Source organism: Tachyglossus aculeatus, chromosome 4 (genome assembly GCF_015852505.1).
Source record: "Tachyglossus aculeatus isolate mTacAcu1 chromosome 4, mTacAcu1.pri, whole genome shotgun sequence".
Lineage (NCBI taxonomy): Eukaryota > Metazoa > Chordata > Mammalia > Monotremata > Tachyglossidae > Tachyglossus > Tachyglossus aculeatus.
The window spans coordinates 7,536,539-7,561,106 of NC_052069.1; positions in this window are offsets into that span (position 1 = coordinate 7,536,539).

Here is a 24,568-nt window from a genome sequence, read left to right on the forward strand (position 1 = left end):
GGTGAGGTAGGAGGGGGCGAGGGGATGGACAGCCTTGAAGCCCAGGGTGAGGAGTTTTTGCCTGATGCGCAGATTGATTGGTAGCCACTGGAGATTTTTGAGGAGGAGAGTAACATGCCCAGAGCGTTTCTGGACAAAGACAATCCGGGCAGCAGCGTGAAGTATGGATTGAAGTGGGGAGAGACAGGAAGATGGGTGATCGGAGAGGAGGCTGATACAGTAATCCAGATGGTTTAGGATGAGAGCTTGAACAAGCAGCGTAGTGGTTTGGATGGAGAGGAAAGAGCAGATCTTGGCAATGTTGACAATCTTGGCACTTTGCTGTGTGACCTCGGGCAAGTCACTTAACTTCTCTATGCCTCAGTTTCCTCATCTGTAAAATGAGGCTAATTCATTCATTCGATTGTATTTATTGAGCACTGATTGTGTGCAGAACACTGAACTAAGTGCTTGGGAGAGTACACTACAACAATAAATAGACATTCCCTCCCCACAACAAGTTTACAGTCTAGACTGTGAGCCCCATGTGGGACAGGGATTGTGTCGAACCTGACTATCTTACATCTACCCCAGCACTTAAAACAGTGCTTGACACATAGTAAGTGCTTAACAAATACCATCATTATTATTATTACATCATGACAATAAACGGACACATTCCCTGCCCATAACGAGCTTATGGCCTAGAGGGGAAGACAGACATTAATAGAAAGCAATTCTAACAACCAACCCAATGTTATTTCTGAAACCATAGCTTAGATCAACTCTTGCCCTCCCCATTTTATCCACATGCAAGATTTGAATATAATTCCCCATGTTTTGAGTGCCAATTATCTTCAGCTCAGGAGGCCAGAGTATTTTAGCACTTCAAGTCACCGTTACGTGCTAATTAGCGGCATTTGCCCACACAACCCCGTGGATTGCCAAATCCACCAGGAGCAAGCCCGAGAGTCAAACCTCCTCAAATTTTAATAGCTGTGGGATTAGCCACAAAAGACATTTCATGCCTGTTCACTGCTCTTTTGTCATTGAAATCGGGTCAATCAATCTCCACACTCACCACAGGCTGGGGATAACCTTATATCGAGTTAATAGTCGAGATCACATCAATATCACGTTATGTAACTGCTACATAAAGCTATTGATGTTGGATGGAAATACTGCAGTACTGCAAAGAAGGGGTTCTCGTCTTGATTGGCAACACAAAGAAACCACCACCAGGCAGGGTGGTTATTCAATTCAAGTGCTACTTACGATGAGTTCAGTAAATTAGTTCTCAGCGTTTCTGTGGCTCCAATAATAATAATCAGAATAACAACAACAACCTTCATTTGCAGAGCGCTCTACCTCTCCAAAGCTCAGCACGCTCACGTGATACTATTTAAATCATGTTCTCCACGGACCTGGGAGACAGGGATAAGATAAAAGGAAAAGTATATCTTCCACATCTGGGCAAGCTGGGCAGGAAAGAGGGATTTGGCAGCAGAAAAGTGACCGTGGGAGCTTTGATTAGTTCATTCACTCATTCAGTTGCATTTATTGAGTGCATACTGTGTGCAGAGCACTGTACTTAGCGCTTTGGAGAATACAACAATAAATGGTCACATTTCCTAACCATAACAAGAAAAATCAATCAATCAATCGTATTTATTGAGCGCTTACTGTGTGCAGAGCACTCTACTAAGCACTTGGGAAGTACAAGTTGGCAAGATATAGAGACAGTCCCTACCCAACAGTGGGCTCACAGTCTAAAGGGGGAGACAGAGAACAAAACCAAACATACTAACAAAATAAAATAGAATAGATATGTACAAGTAAAATAAATAGAGTAATAAATATGTACAAACATATATATATATATATATATATATATATATATATATATATATATATATATATATATGTTCCTCTTCCCTTCAGGTTGAGATCTGGAAATCCAAAACTGTGGTGGAGGCTCAGAGATGGCAAAAAAAAAACTCCTCAGGGCACCAAGCCCAAGAATGAGCGGACAAAATTTAGTCTCCTAGACCAGCTGGGGTTAAGAACGTAAAAGATGCCTTTATTCATTTATTCAATTGTATTTATTGAGCGCTTACTGTGTGCAGAGCACTGTACGAAGCACTTGGGAAGTATACGTTGGCAACATATAGGGACAGTCCCTACCCAACAACAGGCTCACAGTCTAGAAGGGGGAGACAGACAACAAAACAAAACATGTGGACAGGTGTCAAGTCATCAGAATAAATAGAAGTAGAGTAGAAGTAGAGAAGCAGCGTGGCTCAATGGAAAGAGTACGGGCTTTGGAGTCAGAGGTCAATCAATCAATCAATCAATCGTATTTATTGAGCGCTTACTATGTGCAGAGCACTGTACTAAGCGCTTGGGAAGTACAAATTGGCATCACATAGAGACAGTCCCTACCCAACAGTGGGCTCACAGTCTAAAAGGGGGAGACAAAGAACAGAACCAAACATACCAACAAAATAAAATAAGTAGGATAGAAATGTACAAGTAAAATAAATAAATAAATAAATAAATAGAGTAATAAATATGTCATGGGTTCAAATCTCGGCTCCGCCAATTGTCAGCTGTGTGACTTTGGGCAAGTCACTTAACTTCTCTGTACCTCAGTTACCTCATCTGTAAAATGAGGATTAAGACTGTGAGCCCCCCGTGGGACAACCTGATCACCCTGTAACCTCCCCACTGCTTAGAACAGTGTTTTGCACATAGTAAGCGCTTAATAAATGCCATCATTAAGTGAAGCTAGATGCACATCATTAACAAAATAAATAGAATAGTAAATATGTACATGTAAAATAGAGTAATAAATCTGTACAAACATATATACAGGTGCTGTGGGGAGGGGAAGGAGGTAGGGCAGGGGGTGGGGAGGAGAGGAAAAAGGGGGCTCAGTGTGGGAAGGCCTCCTGGAGGAGGTGAGCTCTCAGTAGGGCTTTGAAGGGAGGAAGAGAGCTAGCTTGGTGGATGTGCGGAGGGAGGGCATTCCAGGTCAGGGGGAGGACGTGGGCCGGGGGTCGATGGCGTGACAGGCGAGAATGAGGTACAGTGAGGAGGTTAGCGGCAGATTAATAGTAGTAATAATAATAATTGTGTTATTTAATAATGATGGTATTTGTTAAGCGGTTACTATGTGCAAAGCACTGTTCTAAGTGCTGGGAGGGATACAAGGTGATCAGGTTGTACCACGTGAGGTTCACAGTCTTCATCCCCATTTTACAGATGAGGTAACTGAGGCCCAGAGAAGTGAAGTGATTTGCCCAAGATCACACAGCTGACAATTGGCAGAGGTGGGATTTGAACCCATGACCTCTGACTCCAAAACCTGGGCTCTTTCCATTGGGCTGCGCTGCTTACCTATTTGTTATTTGCTTACTACGTGCCAGGTACTGTACTAAGCGCTGGGGGTGGGTACAAGCAAATTGGGTTCACACAATCCCTATCTCACATGGGACTCATCTCAATCACCATTTTACAGATGAGGTGACTGGAGCACAGAGAAGTGAAATGACTTGTCCGAGGCCTCACAGCAGACAATGAATGAGAACCTATTACCCTCTTACTCCCAGGCCTGTGCTCTAGCCACTAGGCCACCCTGTTCCTCCTACCCATTAGTTAGGGTATTTATTAAGCACCTGGTAAGAGCTGAAGCACTGTGTATATCAATCTATGGTGTTTATGGTTGTACTGTACTCTCCCAAGTGCTTAGTACAGGGCTCTGCACATAGTAATCAATCAATCAATCAATCAATCGTATTTATTGAGCGCTTACTATGTGCAGAGCACTGTACTAAGCGCTTGGGAAGTACAAATTGGCATCACATAGAGACAGTCCCTACCCAACAGTGGGCTCACAGTCTAAAAGGGGGAGACAGAGAACAGAACCAAACATACCAACAAAATAAAATAAGTAGGATAGAAATGTACAGGTAAAATAAATAAATAAATAAATAGAGTAATAAATATGTACAACCATATATACATATATACAGGTGCTGTGGGGAAGGGAAGGAGGTAAGATGGGGGGATGGAGAGGGGGACGAGGGGGAGAGGAAAGAAGAGGCTCACTCTGGGAAGGCCTCCTGGAGGAGGTGAGCTCTCAGCAGGGCCTTGAAGGGAGGAAGAGAGCTAGCTTGGCGGATGGGCAGAGGGAGGGCATTCCAGGCCCGGGGGATGACGTGGGCCGGGGGTCGATGGCGGGACAGGCGAGAGCGAGGTACAGTGAGGAGATTAGCGGTGGAGGAGCGGAGGGTGCGGGCTGGGCAGTAGAAGGAGAGAAGGGAGGTGAGGTAGGAGGGGGCGAGGTGATGGAGAGCCTTGAAGCCCAGGGTGAGGAGTCTCTGCCTGATGCGCAGATTGATCGGTAGCCATTGGAGGTTTTTGAGGAGGGGAGTGATATGTCCAGAGCGTTTCTGGACAAAGATAATCCGGGCAGCAGCATGAAGTATGGATTGAAGTGGAGAGAGACACGAGGATGGGAGATCAGAGAGAAGGCTAGTGCAGTAGTCCAGACGGGATAGGATGAGAGCTTGAATTAGCAGGGTAGCGGTTTGGATGGAGAGGAAAGGGCGGATCTTGGCAATGTTGCGGAGCTGAGACCGGCAGGTTTTGGTGACGGCTTGGATGTGAGGGGTGAATGAGAGAGCGGAGTCGAGGATGACACCAAGGTTGCGGGCTTGTGAGACGGGAAGGATGGTAGTGCCGTCAACAGAGATGGGAAAGTCAGGGAGAGGACAAGGTTTGGGAGGGAAGACAAGGAGCTCAGTCTTCGACATGTTGAGCTTTAGGTGGCGGGGTAAGTGGTCAATAAATACGATTAAGTGAATGAATGAATTTAGTGAGCGTTTACTATGGGTAGAGCACTGTACTAAGCGCTAGGGAGAGTACGGTACATCAGAGTTGGTAGACACGTTCCCACACTGGGCCAGAAACTTTGTCACATCACAGCTCAACACCTCCATAAGCCTTCTCACTGATCTCATTCATTCATTCATTCAATTGTATTTATGAAGTGCTTTACTGTATGCAAAGCACTGTATTAAGTGCTTGGGAGAGTACAATATGACAATAAACAGGCACATTCCCTGCCCACAGTGAGCTTATAGTCTAGTGGGGGGAGACAGACATTAATACGAATAAATAAAAACAGCGTGGCTCAGTAGAAAGAGCCCGGGCTTTGGAGTCAGAGGTCATGGGTTCAAATCCCGGCTCTGCCAATTGCCAGCTGTGTGACTTTGGTCAAGTCACTTAACTTCTCTGTGCCTCAGTTACCTCATCTGTAAAATGGGGATTAAGACTGCGAGGTCCCTGTGGGACAACCTGATCGCCTTGCAACCTCCCCAGGGCTTAGAACAGTGCTTTGCACATCATAAGCGCTTAATAAATGCCATCATGATTATTATAAAATGACAGATATATTCATTCATTCAATAGTATTTATTGAGCGCTTACTGTGTGCAGAGCACTGTACTAAGCACTTGGGAAGTACAAGTCAGCAACATATAGAGACAGATATATACATAAGTGCTGTGGGGCTGGGGGCTAAGGGGGTAGGGAAGAGCAATGGAAGCAAGTCAGGGTGACACAGAAGGGAAGCAGCGTGGCTCAATGGAAAGAGTCCAGGCTTTGGAGTGAGAGGTCGTGGGTTCAAATCCAGGCTAGCCAATTGTCAGCTGTGTGACAAGTCACAACTTCTCTGTGCCTCAGTTACCTCATCTGTATAAAGGGGATTAAGACTGTGAGCCCCACTGTGGGATAACCTGATCACCTTGTAACCTCCCTAGCGCTTAGAACAGTGCTTTGCGCATAGTGAGCACTTAATAAATGCCGTCATTATTATTATTATTAAGGGAGTAGGAGATGAGGAAAAGGGGGCTTAGTCAGGGAAGGCCTCTTGGAGGAGGTGGGCCTTCAGTAAGACTTTGAAGGCTGGGAGAGTCATCTTCTGGTGGATTTGAGGAAGGAGGGCATTCCAAGCCAGAGGCAGGATGTGGGCCAGACAATCTCTCCCTTCTCCAGTCCATATTTCACCCTGCTGCCCGGATCACTTTTCTAAAACCTTGTTTTGCACATGTTTCCTATTTCCTCAAAAGCCTTCTTTATTATTATTATTGGTATTGGTATTATTGGTCAAGCGCATTCTATGTGCCAGGCACTGTACTAAGCACTGGGGTGGATACAAGCAAATCGGGTTGGACACAGTCCTTGTCCCACACGGGGCTCACGGTCTCAATCCCCATTTTACAGATGATGGAACTGAGGCACAGGGTAGTGAAATGACTCGCCCACGGTCACACATCTGACAGGTGGCAGAGCAGGGATTAGATCCCAGGCCCTGGATCTATCCATTAGGCAATGCTGCTTCTCATTCTTGAACATCAGCTTAAAGGCACTAATTCATTCAATTGTATTTATTGAGCACTTACTGTGTGCAGAGCACTGTACTAAGCAGTTGGGAGAGTACATTATAACCATAAACAGACACATCCCCCACCCATGATTCAACTCTCTCACCTGCTAATAATCAATCATAATTTTCTCTCTTCTCTCCCATTACAATCCAGCCCACACACCTTGCTATAGATGGTAAAAGTTGTTTGTAAACTGTTGCAGAAGCAGCGTGGCTCAGAGGAAAGGGCGTGGGCTTTGGAGTCAGAGGTCATGGGTTCAAATCCCGGCTCCGCTACTTGTCAGCTAGGTGACTCTGGGCAAGTCACTTACCTTCTCCGTGCCTCAGTTATCTCATCTGCAAAATGGGGATGAAGACTGTGAGCCCCACGTGGGACAACCCGATTACCTTGTATCTACCCCAGCGCTTAGAACAGTGCTTGGCACATAGTAAGCGCTTAATAGATGCCATAATTATTGTTATTATTTTATTGTACTTTCCGAAAGATTCAGTACAGTGTTCTGCACAAAGTGCTCAAGAAATACCATTGATTGATTGACTGATTTGCTCTTCCCACCCAAACCCATTAACCGAGCCTCGTTCTTGTCATTCATTCAATACTATTTATTGAGTGCTTACTGCATGAAGAGCACTGTACTAAGCCCTTGAGAGAGGACAATATAACAATAAACAGACCCATCTTCTGCCCACGATGAGTTTGTACCTTTGCGGTCACTCCCTCCCCCTTCATATCTGGCAGACCGTAGCTCTGTCCATCTTCAAGGTCCTTCTGAAATCATCTGTGATTCTGAAATCATAGAGAAGCGGCGTGGCTTAGTGGAAAGAGCACAGAGTGGGGAGGCAGAGGTTATGGGTTCTAATCCCGGCTATGACACTTACCAGCTGTGTGACTTGGTCAAGTCACTTCACTTCTCCGTGCCTGTTACCTCATCTGTAAAATGGGGATTAAGACTGTAAGCCCCACATGGGACAACCTGATTACCTTGTATCTATCCCAGTGCTTACAACAGTGCTTGGCACATAGTAAGCGCTTAAAAAATGCCATCATCATTATTATTATCTCCTCAAGGAAGCCTTCCTTGATCTTCTTGAGAAGCAGCGTGGCACATTAGAAAGAGAACGGGCTTTGGAGTCAGAGGTCATGGGTTCAAATCCCTGCTCTGCCAATTGTCAGCTGTGTGACTTTGGCCAAGTCACTTAACTTCTCTGTGCCTCAGTTACCTCATCTGTAAAATGGGGATTAAGACTGTGAGACCCCCGTTACACAACCCAATCACCTTGTAACCTCCCCAGCACGTAGAACAGTGCTTTGCACATAGTAAGCACTTAATAAATACCATTATTATTATTATTATCTTCTAGACCATGAGCCTGTTGTTGGGTAGGGACTGTCTCTATCTGTTGCCGAGTTGTACTTTCCAAGCACTTAGTACAGTGCTCTGCATACCGTAAGCACTCAATAAATGCAATTGAATGAATCTCTCATCTCCCCCTCTCTATTTTTACCCCTTCAACACTTCTGCAACTCCTATTCCCTTGTGTACTCAAACCCCGGCCAACCCCTTGCCCCCTCTTTGCTACCCTCCTAGCACAACCCAACCCGCACACTTGCTCCTCTACAGTGTGGCTCAGTGGAAAGAGCCCGGTCTTTGGAGTCAGAGGTCATGGGTTCAAATCCCAGCTCTGCCAATTGTCGGCTGTGTGACTTTGGGCAAGTCACTTAACTTCTCTGTGCCTCAGTTCCCTCATCTGTAAAATGGGGATTAAGACTGTGAGCCCCCCGTGGGACAACCTGATCACCTTGTAACCTCCCCAGCGCTTAGAACAGTGCTTTGCACATAGTAAGCGCTTAATAAATGCCATTATTATTATTATTATTATTAATGCTCCCCTTCTTCTTGCCTCTGGCTTGTAATGCCCTCCCTCTTCATATCCAGCTGACATTTACTCTCCCTACCTCCAAAGCCTTATCGGAGAAGCAGCGTGGCTCAGTGGAAAGAGCCCGGGCTTTGGAGTTAGAGGTCATGGGTTCAAATCCCAGCTCCGTCACTTGTCAGCTGTGTGACTTTGGGTAAGTCACTTCACTTCTCTGTGCCTCAGTTCCCTCATCTGTAAAATGGGGATTAAGACTGTGAGCCCCCCGTGGGACAACCTGATCACCTTGTAACCTCCCCAGCTCTTAGAACAGTGCTTTGCACATAGTAAGCGCTTAATAAATGCCATTATTACTATTATTATTATTAATGCTCCCCTTCTCGCTGTACCTCAATCTCATCTATCTCACAGCCAACCCCTCACCCACATCTTGCCTCTGGCTTGGAATGCCTTCCCTCTTCATATCCAGCTGACATTTACTCTCCCTACCTCCAAAGCCTTATTGGAGAAGCAGCGTGGCTCAGTGGAAAGAGCCCGGGCTTTGGAGTCAGAGGTCATGGGTTCAAATCCCGGCTCCGCCACTTGTCAGCTGTGTGACTTTGGGCAAGTCACTTCGCTTCTCTGGGCCTCAGTTCCCTCCTCTGTAAAATGGGGATTGAGACTGTGAGCCCCATGGGGGACAACCTGATCACCTTGTAACCTCCCCAGCACTTAGAACAGTGCTTTGCACATAGTAAGTGCTTAATGCCATTATCATTTTTATTATTATTGAAGGCCCATCGCCTTCAAGAAGCCTTCCCTGACTAAACCCTTCTTCCCTTTTCTCCCACTCCCTTCTGCAACCCCCTGACTTGCTCCCTTTCTTCATCCCCCCCTCCTCCCAGCCCCACAGCACTTGTGCACAGATCTCTTGACTTATTTATTTCTATTAATGTCTGTCTCCTCCTCTGGACTGTAAGCTCGTTATGGGCAAGGAATGTATCTGTTATATTGTTATAATGTATTCTCCCAAGCACTTAATACAGCGCTCTGTACACAGTAAGCGCCCAATAAATGTGATCGATTGAATTGTAGGTGAGACGTGAGTTAGGGATTAGAGGCTTCTCCCTGTTGATTCAATTCATTCTATTTTGTCCACGTTTGCCCGGTCTGACAAGAAATGCAGTTGTAACCCTAAAGCCTCTCCCAGTGAGAATTCCTCTCAAAGTCCCAATCACCTCACCAAGAGAGAATGAAGAAATTGTGCTAAGAAAACTCTTCATCATAATTCCTGAAGCAAATCAAGTGTGAAAAAGCCATTGCTATAAATATCTTAATATGCCTGCTTAAGGCAGAAGATGATGAAGAGTCTCCAGTTTATCAATCTCTCCTGAGCCCGTGAAATAATTTAACCCTTCTTAAAGAGGATGTCCCTTGCCATGTCCTCAGGGGACCTCGAGGACAGAGAAGGAGAGATTCATCATCATCATCATCATCATCATCATCATCATCAATCGTATTTATTGAGCGCTTACTGTGTGCAGAGCACTGTACTAAGCGCTTGGGAAGTACAAATTGGCAACATATAGAGACAGTCCCTACCCAACAGTGGGCTCACAGTCTAAAAGGGGGAGACAAAACCAAACATACTAACAAAATAAAATAGAATAGATATGTACAAGTAAAATAAATAAATAGAGTAATAAATATGTACAAACATATATACATATATACAGGTGCTGTGGGGAAGGGAAGGAGGTAAGATGGGGGGATGGAGAGGGGGATGGAGAGAGATTGTGCTTCTGCTAGGTAGCAGAGGTCCTTGTGTACAGCCCGGGAGTTAATATACCTTGCAATTAACAGCTTATGTGCTAGAAAAGATAAACACAACTAACATTATTATCTTTTTAAAACAGCCTGAAACAAACCAGAGACTCTCCTTAATCCCTTAAATTGGATCGTCCATTCAAACCAACTCCAGTTTTTTGGTTCAATACAATCTTTAAGGCCAAACCACAGTTTTCTTTTACATAGTGCATTGGAATCGTCGTGAGAACCCATTCCTATCATAACCGACAGACTACAAACTAAAAGTCTCCTGTAGCAATTAACCAGGAGGGGTCAAGTAACTTGATAATAGTGGATTAGCCATCTCCATGTGACTATCCCACAATAAGAAGGACCATAAACACTGTTTTCTTTTATCTGCTTTACGAGATTCCTGGATTAGTTGGGGATTTTATAAAACAGGTCTGCAGTCACCCTACTAATTCAATTATGATGGTGCTGAAAGAGACAGAGAAAGAAAACATGACATGAGATGTGAAAGAGGGCTCAAATTTAGCAAAAGAAAATAAATTGTGGTCTAGGAAATGTTGAGGTTTCTACTGACTGCCATTCTGAAGTTCCTTGGTGAGTAAAACATGAATGAAAGTTTTTATTTCGCTTGTTCAAAGTGCCTTAATCCAATGACCTGGGAGGACTTCATAATATTATCTTGGTGTCCCAACGGAGGTTTGCTTAAAAGAGGTGGCAAACATTACCCCTACAGGACCATTGAATAATAATAATAATAATAAAAACAATTGTGGAATTTGTTAAGCACATACTCTGCCCCCTCCAGACTGTAAGCTCACTGTGAGCAGGGAATGTGTCTGTCAGTGAGTGCTCAATAAATATGATTGACTAACTGGCTACTATGTGCCGAGCACTGCACTAAGCACCAGGGTAGATACAAGTTAATCAGGTGGGACACAGTCCCTGTCCTACATGAGTCTAAGTAAGAGAGAGAAGAGGCATTGAAGCCCCACTTTAATAATAATAATAATAATTATTAAATAGATATAATAGATTTAATGTTAATTATTAAATTTAATTATAATTAAATTATAATTAGAGAAGCAGTGTGGTTCAGTGGAAAGAGCACGGGCTTTGGAGTCAGAGGTCAGGGGTTCGTATCCCGTCTCCATCACTTAATAATAATAATAATAATGGCATTTGTTAAGCACTTACTATGTGCAAAGCACTGTTCTAAGCACTGGGAGATACAAGGTGATCAGGTTGTCCCACATGGGGCTCACAGTCTTAATCCCCATTTTACAGATGAGGGAACTGAGGCACAGAGAAGTTAAGTGACTTGCCCAAAGTCACACAGCTGACAAGTGTTGGAGCCGGGATTTGAACCCATGACATCTGACTCCAAAGCCCATGCTCTTTCCACTAAGCCATGCTGCTTCTCTGAGCCATGCTGCTTCTCTTGTCAGCTGTGTGACTTTGGGCAAGTCTCTTCACTTCTCTGGGCCTCAGTTCCCTTATCTGTAAAATGGGAATGAAGACTGTGAGCCCCACGTGGGACAACCTGATCACCTTGTATCCCCCTAGAGCTTAGAACAGTGCTTTGCATGTAGTAAGTGCTTAATAAATGCCATAATAATAATAATAATTGTGGTATTTATTAAGCGCTTCCTATGTGCCGGGTACTGTACTGAAAACAAGCAAACTGGGTTGGACCGAGTCTCTGTCCCACATGAGGCTCACAGTCTTAATCCCCATTTTACAAATGTCACTGAGGCACAGAGATGTGAAGTGACTTGCCCAGGAGCACATAGCAAACAAGTGGCGGAGCCAGAATTAGAACCCATGACCTTCTGACTCCCAGGCATGTGCCCCATCCACTGTGCCATGCTTCTTCCCATATGCTTTACAGATGAGCATGGCCTAGTGGAAAGAGCCTGGGAGTTGGAAGGTCTTGGGTTCTAATCCCAGCTCCGCCACTTGTCTATGTGACCTTGTGCAAATCATTTCACTTCTCTGTGCCTCAGTTCCCTCATCTGTAAAATGAGAATTAAGACGGTGAGCCCCGAGTAGGACAGGGACTGTGTCCAATCCAGTTATCTTGTATATACCCCAGTGCTTAGAACAGTGCCTGGCACATAGTAAGCGCTTAACAAATGCCATCATTATTATAATGAGGAAACTTAGGCAAAGAGAAGTGAAGTGATTTGCCCAAGGTCATAAGAACAACTTTTCCTCATATCCCATTCCCTTCCATGTCACCATGACTCACTCCCCTTGCTCTTCCCCCCGCCCACCCCATAGCACATATAGTGCTCTGCACACAGTAAGCACTCAATAAATAAGATTGAATGAATATATATCTATAATTCTATTTATTTATATTGATGCCTGTTTTACTTGTATTGATGTCTGCTTCCCCACCACCCCCCTCCCTTCATCCCAGACTGTGAGCTGGTTGTGGGCAGGGATTGCTGAATTGTCCTTTCCAAGTGCTTAGTATGGTCCTCCCCCTCTCCATCCCCCCCGTCTTACCTCCTTCCCCTCCCCACAGCACCTGTATATATGTATATACGTTTGTACATATTTATTACTCTATTTATTTTACCTGTACATATGTATTCTATTTATTTTATTTTGTTAATATGTTTTGTTTCGTTCTCTGTCTCCCCCTTCTAGACTGTGAGCCCACTGTTGGGTAAGGACCGTCTCTATATGTTGCCAACTTGGACTTCCCAAGCACTTAGTACAGTGCTCTGCACACAGTAAGCGCTCAATAAATATGATTGAATGAATGAAAGCTCTGCACACAGTAAGCGCTCAATAAATATGATTAAATGAATGAATGAAGCGGCAGAAGTGGAATTAAAATCCAGGTCCTCCGGCTCCCAGGCCAAGGTTCTCTCCACTAAGCCAAGCTGCTTGAAGAATTAAGTCCCAAAATTAAGTGCTGGGCCACAATCCACATCAACAGCAACACCAGCGTATTTAGGACTACTAACCATCAGGATGCTGGGAGCAAATTTCCCCTCATCATCATCATCATCATCATCAATCGTATTTATTGAGCACTTACTGTGTGCAGAGCACTGTACTAAGCGCTTGGGAAGTACAAGTTTGCAATATATAGAGACAGTCCCTACCCAACAGTGGGCTCACAGTCTAAAAGTCTCCCCTACTCTCTCTCCCTTCTGTGTAACCCTCGCACTTGGATCTGAATGTTTTAAGTACTTGATATTCACCCCATCCTCAGTCCCACAGAAATTACGGACATATCCATAATTTACCTGAATGTCTGTCTCCCACTCCCGACCGTAAATTCTTGCGTGCAGAGAAGCAGAGTGGCTTAGTGGATAGAGCACAGGCCTGGGAAGCAGAAGGACCTGAGTTCTAATCCCCACTCTGTCGCACGTCTGCTGTGTGACCTTGGGCAAGTCGCTTCACTTCTCCGAGCCTCAGTTACCTCATCTGTAAAATGGGGATTAAGAGTGTGAGCCCCACACTCTGAGTATCTACCCCAGCACTTAGAACAGGGCTTGGCGCATGGTAGATACTTAACAAGTACCACAATTACTATTGTTATTGTAAACCCAGCCCCTCTCACCCAAATCCTCTCTAACTCCTCTCCTTTTCTTGGAGTTGCACATATCACTTACCCGTCTCAGAGCGATGCCGTGTGAATGAATGAATGAATTAATGAAAATAAGTGGCTTTGAAGATACAAAGTGCCTTGGAAATGTCAATTAGGGAAGCACTCAAATCAGTGGAGGTAAGCTGGGAATGGAATTCCAAATGCAGTGTGAAACCATCATTCCACTGATCCATGAGGTGTCTCGTTTGGCTGCAGTACTTTGGGTTGGATCATTGTGAAAATAATAATGGTAACTGTGGTCTTTGTTAAGTCAGTCAGTCGATCGTATTTACTGAGTGCTTACTGTGTGAAGAGCACTGTCCTAAGCACTTGGGAGAGTACAATACAACAATAAACAGACACATTCCCTACCCACAATGAGCTTACCATGTGTCAAGCACCACAGCACTGATGTCCATATCCTTAATTTATTCATTTATCAATCGCATTTATTGTGTGCCTACTGTGTGCAGAGCAATGTAATAAGAGCTTGGGAGAGTATAATACAACAACAATTAGACACATTCCCTGCCCACAATGAGTTCATAGTCTAGGGGCAGGGAGACAGATATTAATATAAAAAAAAATATGGCTAAGTACATAAATGCTGTGGGGCTGGGACAGGGGAAGAAAAAAGGGAGCAAGTCAGGGTGATGCAGAAGGAAGTAGAAGAGGAGAAAATGGGGGCTTAGGCAAGTTATGTGGGGAGAAGAAAAGAGGCAAATGGGAAGACTGAGAGCAATAGGCAAAAGAAGCAGAAAATAGAAGAAAATGTTTGATAATTATGGGGAAAAAGCAAAAGAAAATGTAAGGAAACAAGAGTGGAAAACTGTGCATATACACAAAAAACAGTGAATTTTCCACATATTTCAACTCCTAAGAAAAGCAAAGGTTAAGGCACAGTCAGAAGAGAGGGAAAAGCAGATTTTGAATACATAAATCTATTTTCACAAGTCAAGGAGTGAACAATTCTAACGGTATATATAGGTCACTAAGGAGAGAATAGATTGATGTAAGTGTAGCAAGTAGGAAAATATATACATTTGAATATATATGTGCATATGTACACATAAAAAGCACATATATAGCTATGTACCTACACATATACACATTTACACACACACACATTATTCATGAAGCACCTATGTTCAGTTTTCAGCTAGACCCCCACAGGGAAATTTTATTGGTCTGACGTCCGATTTATTCATATGAGGCCTGCACGTGTGAAACCAGAAACCAAGAATCTGAAAAGAAAATGTTTATTTAGGTGTACTGGCAGATCAAAAAAAAAAACCATACTTTGCTGTTGATCAAGATTTGAGGAATTTTTCTGTCTCAGGTAGCCTGGAAAGTCTGCACATTAGAGAGCTGCCTGAGGTCATAAGAAGCAGTGGGAAAGCTAGGAGTAGAATAATGCGGCATGTCCTAACGGAAAAAAAACACAGGCTTGGAGTCAGAGGTCCTGGGTTTTATTCCTGGCTCTGCCACCTGTCTGCTGAGTGACCTCAGGAAAGTTGCTTCACTTCTCTGTATATATATATATATGTTTGTACATATTTATTACTCTATTTATTTTACTTGTACATATCTATTCTATTTATTTTGTTAGTATGTTTGGTTTTGTTCTCTGTCTCCCCCTTTTAGACTGTGAGCCCACTGTTGGGTAGGGACTGTCTCTATATGTTGCCAACTTGTACTTCCCAAGCGCTTAGTACAGTGCTCTGCACACAGTATGCGCTCAATAAATACGACTGATTGATTCTCTGAGCCTCAGTTATCTCACCGATTAAAGCTGTGAGTACCAGGTGGGACTTGGACTGTGTCCAAATTGATATCTACCCCAGTGCTTATATAGTACCCGGTACTCAGTAATTATTATTATCATATTCATTCATTCAATCATATTTATTGAGCACTTACTGTGTGCAGAGCACTGTACTAAGAGCTTGGGAAGTACAAGTTGGCAACATATAGAGACGGTCCCTACCCAACAGCGGGCTCACAGTCTAGAAGGGGGAGACAGACAACAAAACATATTAACAAAATAAAATGAATAGAATAAATATGTACAAATAAAATAAATAAAGAGTAATAAATACATACAAACATATATACAGGTGCTGTGGGGAAGGGAAGGAGGTAAGGCGGGGGAGGAGGGAGAAGTTAAGTGACTTTGGACAAGTTACGTGACTTGCTCAAAGTCACACAGCTGACAATTGGCAGAGCCAGGATTTGAACCCATGACCTCTGACTCCAAAGCCCGGGCTCTTTCCACTGAGCCGCACTGCTTCTCATGCTGCTTCAGTGCTCTACATATAGTAGTTTTTCAATCAACACTACATATTGACTGCTTTCCCACTGGATGTAGAGCCCTGTACTGGGTGCTTGGCAGTGCACACTATTGGAGAAGACTTGTTGGAGTGGGGACTTTTAAGGACTATGTTCTCCAGGACGCGAGGAAAAAGCAACCAGACTCATGTTTCAAAGTTGGGACAAAGTTTTTGTAGTTCAGTGACTAATGGACAGGAAACTGGATACTTTTACTGAATGTGCTCGTTCTTAACTTCAAGAAGATTCACCCAAAGAACATCTTCACATCTCGCCGGGATCAGTAAGTGTCAAAAAAATAAACCCTATTTAATAAAATACCCTGACAAGCTGATCAAGTAGTGTGGGAATGTGGACGGGACAAATACAAGCGGAGAAGGCCAGCCCTGGACAGACAGGATGGGGGACAGCAGCGGGCATTTGTTAAGCTCTTACTAGGTGCCAGGCACTGGCGCTGAGGTGGATATAATAATAATAATTGGCATTTGTTAAGCGCTTACTATGTGCAAAGCACTGTTCTAAGCACTGGGGAGGATACAGGGTGATCAGGTTGTCCCACGTGGGGCTCACAGTCTTAATCCCCATTTTACAGATGAGGTAACTGAGGCACAAAGAAGTTAAGTGACTTGCCCAAGATCACACAGCAGACATGTGGTGGGGTCGGGATTCGAACCCCTGACCTCTGACTCCAAAGCCCGTGCTCTTTCCACTGAGCCACGCTGCTTCAAAGCAAATCAGGTTGGACACAGTCCCTGTCCCACGTGGAACTCACACTCTTATTCCCCATTTTCCAGATGAGGTAACTGAGGCTCAGAGAAGTGAAGTGATTTTCCCAAGGTCACAAAGCAGACAAGTGGCGGAGCCGGGAATAGAACCCATGACCTTCTGAATCCCAGGCCCGTGCTCTAGCCACTACGCCATGCTGCTTAGTACTCTGTACATAGTGATCGCTTGATAAATACGATTGATTTGCCCTCAGTGCTTGCATTTGCCAGTTATGAGGCAAGTGGCAGTTGGTGGTTGTAATCATAATAATAATAATAATGATGATGATGATGGTATTCATTAAGAGCTTACTACGTGCCAAGCACTGTTCTAAGTTCTCAGGTAGATACAAGGTCATCAAGTTGTACCACGTGGGGCTCACAGTCTTAATCCCCATTTTCCAAATGAGGTAACAGACACAGAGAAGTGAAGTGAGTTTCCCAAAGCCGCACAGCTAAGTGGCGGAGCCAGGATTAGAACCCACGACCTCTGTCTGACTCCCAAAGCCCATGCGCTTTCCACTAAGCCACGTTGCTTCTCAGGAACAGACTCTTTTTTCTGTCTCCCCCCTTCTAGATTGTGAGCCTGTTGTTGAATAGGGATTGTCTCTCTTTGTTGCCAAATTGTACTTTCCAAGAGCTTAGTACAGTGCTCTGCACACAGTAAGTACTCAATAAATATGATTGTATGAATGAATGATGGCTTTCTTGTGTTGTTTTCTGATTGCTTTCCTGTAGGAGGGGAGGTGTGATTCTTTGGGAACAGAGATTAGGGCCTCAGAGGCGGAGTATATAGGGTCCTGTGATGAAGGTCAAGTAAGAACTACACTGAAAACTCATCCTCTACACTCTAAGTGGCAGCGAGTGTGTCTATTTATTGTTCGATTCAACTCTTCCGAGCGCTTAGTACAGTGCTCTGCACCCAGTAAGCACTCAATATATACAACCGAATGAATGAACTGACACATAGTAACAAATACCATCATCATCATCATCAGGTGGGACAGGGACTGTGAGCAACCTGATGATCTTATATCTACTCCAGCGCTTAGTACAGTACTTAGCACACAGTAAGCGGTTAAAAAATACCATAAGTACTGTTATTACTTATGAGCCACGAGCAGCAGCGTGGCTCAATGGAAAGAGCATGGGCTTGAGAGTCAGAGGTCATGGGTTCAAATCCCAGCTCTGCCAGTTGTCAGCTGTGTGACTTGGGGCAAGTCACTTAACTTCTCTGTGCCTCAGTTACCTCATCTGTAAAATGGGGATTAAGACTGTGAGCCCACCATGGGACAACCTGATCACCTCGTGACCTCCACAGTGCTTAAAACAGTGCTTTGCACATAGTAACCGCTTGATAAATACCATCATTATCATTATTATTATTATACAGTTCTTTTATGGTATTTATTAAACACTTACATCCCAGACTACTAAATACTGGGGTAGATGCAAGCTAATCAAGTTGGACACAGTCCCTGTCCCACATAGGACTTACAGTTTCAGTCCCCATTTCACTGATGAGGAAACTGAGGCTCAGAGAAGTGACTTGCCCTGGGTCACAGGTCAGACACGTGGCAGAACTAGAATTAGAACCCAGGTCCTTTTGACTCCCAAGCCCGTGCTCTATTTCCACTGGGCTTCAGCTGCTTCTCTGAGAGTGCCTGGCATGGAGTAAGCGCTACTGTAGAAGCAACGTGGCTTATATAGATATAGAGCACAGGCCTGAGAGTCAGATCATGGGTTCTAATCCTGGCTTCACCATTTGTCTGCTGTGTGGCCTTGGATGAGTCACTTCACTTCTCTGGGCTTCAGTTACCTCATCTATCAAACAATTTAAGACTGTGAGCCCCATGTGGGACAAGGACTGTGTTTAACCCAATTTGCTTGTAAGCACCCCAGTGCTTAGTACAGTGTCTGGTGCATAGTAAGTGCTTAAATACCATAATTATTATTACTACTATTTAAAAAACCACAATAATAACAATAATGATGGCATATATTAAGCACTTACTATGTGCAAAGCACCGTTCAAAGTGCCGAGGAGGTTACAAAGTAATCAGGTTGTCCCACGGGGGGGCTCACAGTCTTAATCCTCATTTTACAGATGAGGTAACTGAGGCACAGAGAAGTGAAGTGACTTGCCCAAAATAACACAGCTGACAATTGGCGGAGCCAGGATACGAACCCATGAACTGTGACTCCAAAGCCACTGCTCCTTCCACTGAGCCATGCTGCTTCTCTATGATTATTGTTATTACTATTAATAATAATAAGAGAATGGGAACTGAAATTTACTCCTATTGAAAAGATTTTCTGCAATCTGGCCCAGATATAAGAAAACAAATTTATTCATCAATAAACTGACTTACTGCTGCCTTTCCTGTTCAGGCCATTAAGGAGTTCTGAAATGGCAAATCAAATAGCAGCCGTCCCTGGCAAACCTACATTTCAAAGACAGCTATTTTTAAAGGTTTCCAAAGACTACCTAGGGTTTGTCAAAGGAAACTTTTCCCGATGAATCTCAGAAGAGCTTCCTCCTCTGCAGCTCCAAACTGTTTTTTTATTAGTTTTCCTTGAACATTCATTCGTTCAATCACATTTATTCATTCATTCAATCTTATTTATTGAGCGCTTACTGTGTGTAGAGCACTATACTAAGATCTCATTCCCCCACCTTAAACTCCGAGCCTCATGCTGCAGGGATTGTGTCTGATTGATCATCAGTGATTGACATATAATAAGCCCATAATAAATATTAACATCATCATTATTATTATTTTGCATATCTTACCAGAACACTGAAATGTAGACAGTGGATTGAGCATGGGCTTGAGAGTCAGAAGGTCATGGGTTCTAATCCTGCTCTACACTTGTCTATTGTGTGCCCTTGGGCAGGTCACTTCACTTCCGGCACTTAGAACAGTGCTTAGCACATACCAAGCACTTAAATACCACCATTACTACTATTATTATTCTCTGGGCCTCTGTTACCTCATCTGTAAAATGGGGATTGAGACTGTGAGACAGAGACTGTGTCCAGCCTGATTTCCTTGTATCTACCCCAGTGTTCAGTACAGTGCCTGGCACATAATAAGCGCTTAACAAATACCATAATTAATATTATTATTAAATTTAGATTAATTAAATCTATCACATCTTCAGTTCAAAGGGAAAGAAAGCTCCAAATTCTACCATTTTTAATTACATAAAATGGCCTCAAGAAGGACAATAATGTATATATGTATATGTTTGTACATATTTATCACTCTATTCATTTTACTTGTACATATCTATTCTATTTATTTTATTTTGTTAGTATGTTTGTTTTTTTTTTTCTCTGTCTCCCCCTTTTAGACTGTGAGCCCACTGTTGGGTAGAGACTGTCTCTGTATGTTACCAACTTGGACTTCCCAAGTGCTTAGTACAGTGCTCTGCACACAGTAAGCACTCAATAAATACAATTGATTGATTGATTGAATAAATGCTTACCAGTTCAGCCCCCACAGAAGACAGCCAGCAGCATATCACAGTGAAAACCAGCCAAGGAACCCATCCTCGCTCCTCTTGGTTTCCAAGTTCATCCTGACTTTCTGATTAGCTAAATTTCTCCCAGGTGCTCCTAGAGACCAAGCCCACCTCCTCCCACCTTGTTCCAATCCCAGGGAATCCTGGGGAAGGAACTCTTTCAGGAAATCTTTCAGGAAGTTCTTAGTACAGTGCTCTGCACACAGTAAGCCCTCAATAAATACGATTGAATGAAAATTCTCCCCCCTTCAAAGCCTTAATGAAGGCCCATCTCCTCCAAGAAGGCTTCCCTGACTAAGCCCTTCTTTCCTCTTCTCCCACTCCCTTCTGCATCACTCTGACTTGCTTCCTTTATTCATTTCCCCTCTCCCAGCCCCACACCACTTACATCCATAGCTGTCTATTTATTTATATTAATGTCTGACTCCCCCTCTAGATTGTAAGCCCTTTGTGGGCAGGGAATGAGTCTGTTTTATTGTTATATTGTACTCTCCCAAGCATGTAAGCCCGTTGTGAGCAGGGATGATCTCTCTTTATTGCTTTATTGTACTTTCCAAGCACTTAGTACACTGTTCTGCACACAGTAAGTGCTCAATAAATACGATTGAATGAATTTAGTTCAGTGCTCTGCACACAGTAAGCGCTCAATAAATATACAATTGACTGACTGACAGAGGCTGAGAAGGTTGGTCCTTTGTCTGGTTTTATTAGCAGATAGAGCACGAGTCTGGGAAGCAGAAGGATCTGGGTTCTAATCCTGCTTCTGCCACATGTCTGCTGTGTGACCTTGGGCAAGTCACTTCACTGCTCTGGACCTCACTTACCTCATCTGTAAAATGAGGGTTAAGAGCCCCATGTAGGACAGCACTTTGTCCATCTTGATTAGATTGTATCTAACAGTGCTTAGAAGAGTGCTTGGCACATAGTAAGAGCTTAACAAGTATCATAATTACCATTCTAAGGACCACAGGTCCATTTTCAAAATTTTCAGCCTCCTGCATCTCAGTTCCCACAGCTAGAAGACCATTAAAGCATCAAGAGACCTAAAAGGGGGATGCTGTGGCTCTTGAGAAGCAGCATGGCCCAGGGGAATTAGCAATTGTGGTATTTGTTAAGTGCTTACTATGTGCCAAGCACTGTGTCAAGTACTGAGATAGATACAAGATCATCAGGTCCCACTTGGGGTTCACACTGCATGTAGTCAGTCAGTCCATCAAATTTACTGAGCGCTTACTGTGTGCAGAGCACTGTACTGCTACTACTAATAATAATAATGTTGGCATTTGTTAAGCACTTACTATGTGCCAAGCACTGTTCTAAGGGCTGGAGTAGATACAAGATAATGATGTTGTCCCACGTGGGGCTCACAGTCTTCATCCCCATTTTACACATGAGGTAACTGAGGCACAAAGAAGTTAAGTGACTAGCCCAAGGCCACAAAGCAGACGAGTGGCAGAGCCAGGATTCGAACCCACCTGTCCACATGTTTTGTTTTGTTGTCTGTCTCGCCCTTTTAGACTGTGAGCCCACTGTTGGGTAGGGACCATCTCTATATGTTGCCGACTTGTACTTCCCAAGCGCTTAGTACAGTGCTCTGCACACAGTAAGCGCTCAATAAATACAATTGAATGAATGAATGAATGAATGAACCCATGCTAAGCACTGGGGAGAGTACAATAGAACAATAAACAGACACACTGCCTGCCCACAACGAACTTACAGTCTAGAGGGGGAGACAGACATCAAAATAAATGAATAAATTCTGGATATGGGCATAAGTGCTGTGGGGTTGAGGAAGGGGTGAATTACCCTCTCCATCCCCCCCGCCTTACCTCTTTCCCTTCCCCACAGCACCTGTATATATGTATATGTGTTTGTACGTATTTATTACTCTATTTATTTATTTTACTTGTGCATATTTATTCTATTTATTTTATTTTGTTAATATGTTTTGTTTTGTTCTCTGTCTCCCCCTTCTAGACTGTGAGCCCACTGTTGGGTAGGGACCATCTCTATATGTTGCCAAGTTGTACTTCCCAAGTGCTTAGTACGGTGCTCTGCACACAGTAAGCGCTCAATAAATACGATTGATTGATTGATTGGGGAAGCAGCGTGACTCAATGGAAAGAGCCTGGGCTTTGGAGTCAGAGGTCATGGGTTTGAATCCCAGCTCTGCCAAGTGTCAGCTGTGTGACTTTGGGCAAGTCACTTCACTTCTCTGTGCCTCAGTTACCTCATCTGTAAAAGACTGTGAGCCCCAAGTGGGACAACCTGATCACCTTGTAACCTCCCCAGCGCTTAGAACAGTGCTTTGCACATAGTAAGCGCTTAATAAATGCCACTATTATTATTATCATTATTATTATTGATTGATTAAAGGGGGCAAATCCAAGTGCAAGAGGGAAAGAGTTCCAGGCCCGAGGCAGGAGGTAGACAAGGGGTCGGCAGCGAAGTACATTAGATTAAGGCAGTGTGGGCTAGTGGCTAGAGCCCAGGCCTGAGAGTCAGTAGGTCCTGGGTTCTAATCCCAGGAATGCCACTCATCTGCTGTGTAACCTTGGGCAAATCACTTCATTTCTCTGGGCCTTAGTCCCTTTATCTGTAAAATGGAGATTAAGAGTGTGAGCCCCTCATGGGATATGGTCTGTGTCTGACCCGGTTATTATGTATCTATCCCAGTGTTTAAAATTGTGCCTGGTACATAATAAGTGCTTAACAAATACCATCAAAAAATGAGCGTACTGGGTTGTATTGATAGACAACTGGACAAGTACCATTGATTGATTCTTGACATGCTAATCCGGGCTCTGTCACTTGTCTGTTGTATGGCCTCGGGCAGTCACTTCATTTCTCTAGAGAAGTAGCGTGGCTCAGTGGAAAGAGCCCGGGCTTGGGAGTCAGTGGTCATGGGTTCTAATCCCACCTCTGCCACTTGTCAGCTTTGTGACGCTGGGCTAGTCACTTAATTTCTCTGGGCCTCAGTTCCCTCATGTAAAATGGGGATTAAGACTATATAATAATAATGACATTTATTAAGTGCTTACTATGTGCAAAACACTGTTCTAAACTCTGGGGAGTTATGAGGTGATCAGGTTGTCCCACGTGGGACTCACAGTCCTAATCCCCATTTTACAGATGAGGTAACTGAGGGCCAGAGAAGTTAAGTGACTTGCCCAAAGGCACACAGCTGACAAGTGGCGGAGCCGGGATTTGAACCGATGATTTCTGACTCCAAAGCCCATGTTCTTTCCACTGAGCCATGCTGCTATAAACCCTATGTAGGATAACCTGATTACCTTGTTTCCCCCCAAGCGCTCAGAACAGTGCTTGGCACATAGTAAGCTCTTGAGAAATATCATCATCATCAATCGTATTTATTGAGTGCTTACTGTGTGCAGAGCACTGTACTAAGCGCTTGGGAAGTACAAGTTGGCAACATATAGAGACAGTCCCTACCCAACAGTGGGCTCACAGTCTAGAAGAAACACTATCATTATTATGATTATTTATTCTCTGGGCCTCTGTTACCTCAGCTGTAAAATGGGGATTGAGACTGTGACTCCCAAGTGGGACAAGGACTGTGTCCTAACCCAATTTACTTGTGTCCACCACAGTGCTTAGTACCGTGCCTGGCACATAATAAGCGCTTAACAAATATCACAATTATTATCATTATTATTATTATTCATGAGCACTTCCCTCACTATCCCTAAAAGGATGGACATTTGTCTGATTTTATTCCCAACAGGCTGGTTTCAACTCATCCTTCTCCTATCCGGAATGGATGGGGCCCTGGTCACCTTTATGAGGAGGATTTTTATTTTCCGCATGCAGCCTCCTGCTTCCTTGGCTCCTGCCACCAAGTTCCACGACTCAGAAGTGGTGCCCATATTCACAGGCACCTGGGAAAGAAACACCATCATCATCAATCATATTTATTGAGCGCTTACTATGTGCACAGCACTGTACTAAGCACTTAGTACAGAGCTCGTTAGAGATGGTGGGCACGCTGATTCATTCATTCATTCATTCAATTGTGTTTATTGAGCGCTTACTGAGTGCGGAGCACTGTACTAAGTACTTGGGAGAGTACAATGCTATAGTGGATAGGGCCTGGGAGTTGTAAGGTTATGGGTTTTAATGCTGGCTGCATCGCTTCTCTGCCACGTAACCTTGGGCAAGTTACTTCACTTCTCTGGGCCTCAGTGACCTCATCTGTAAAATGGGAATCAGCACAGT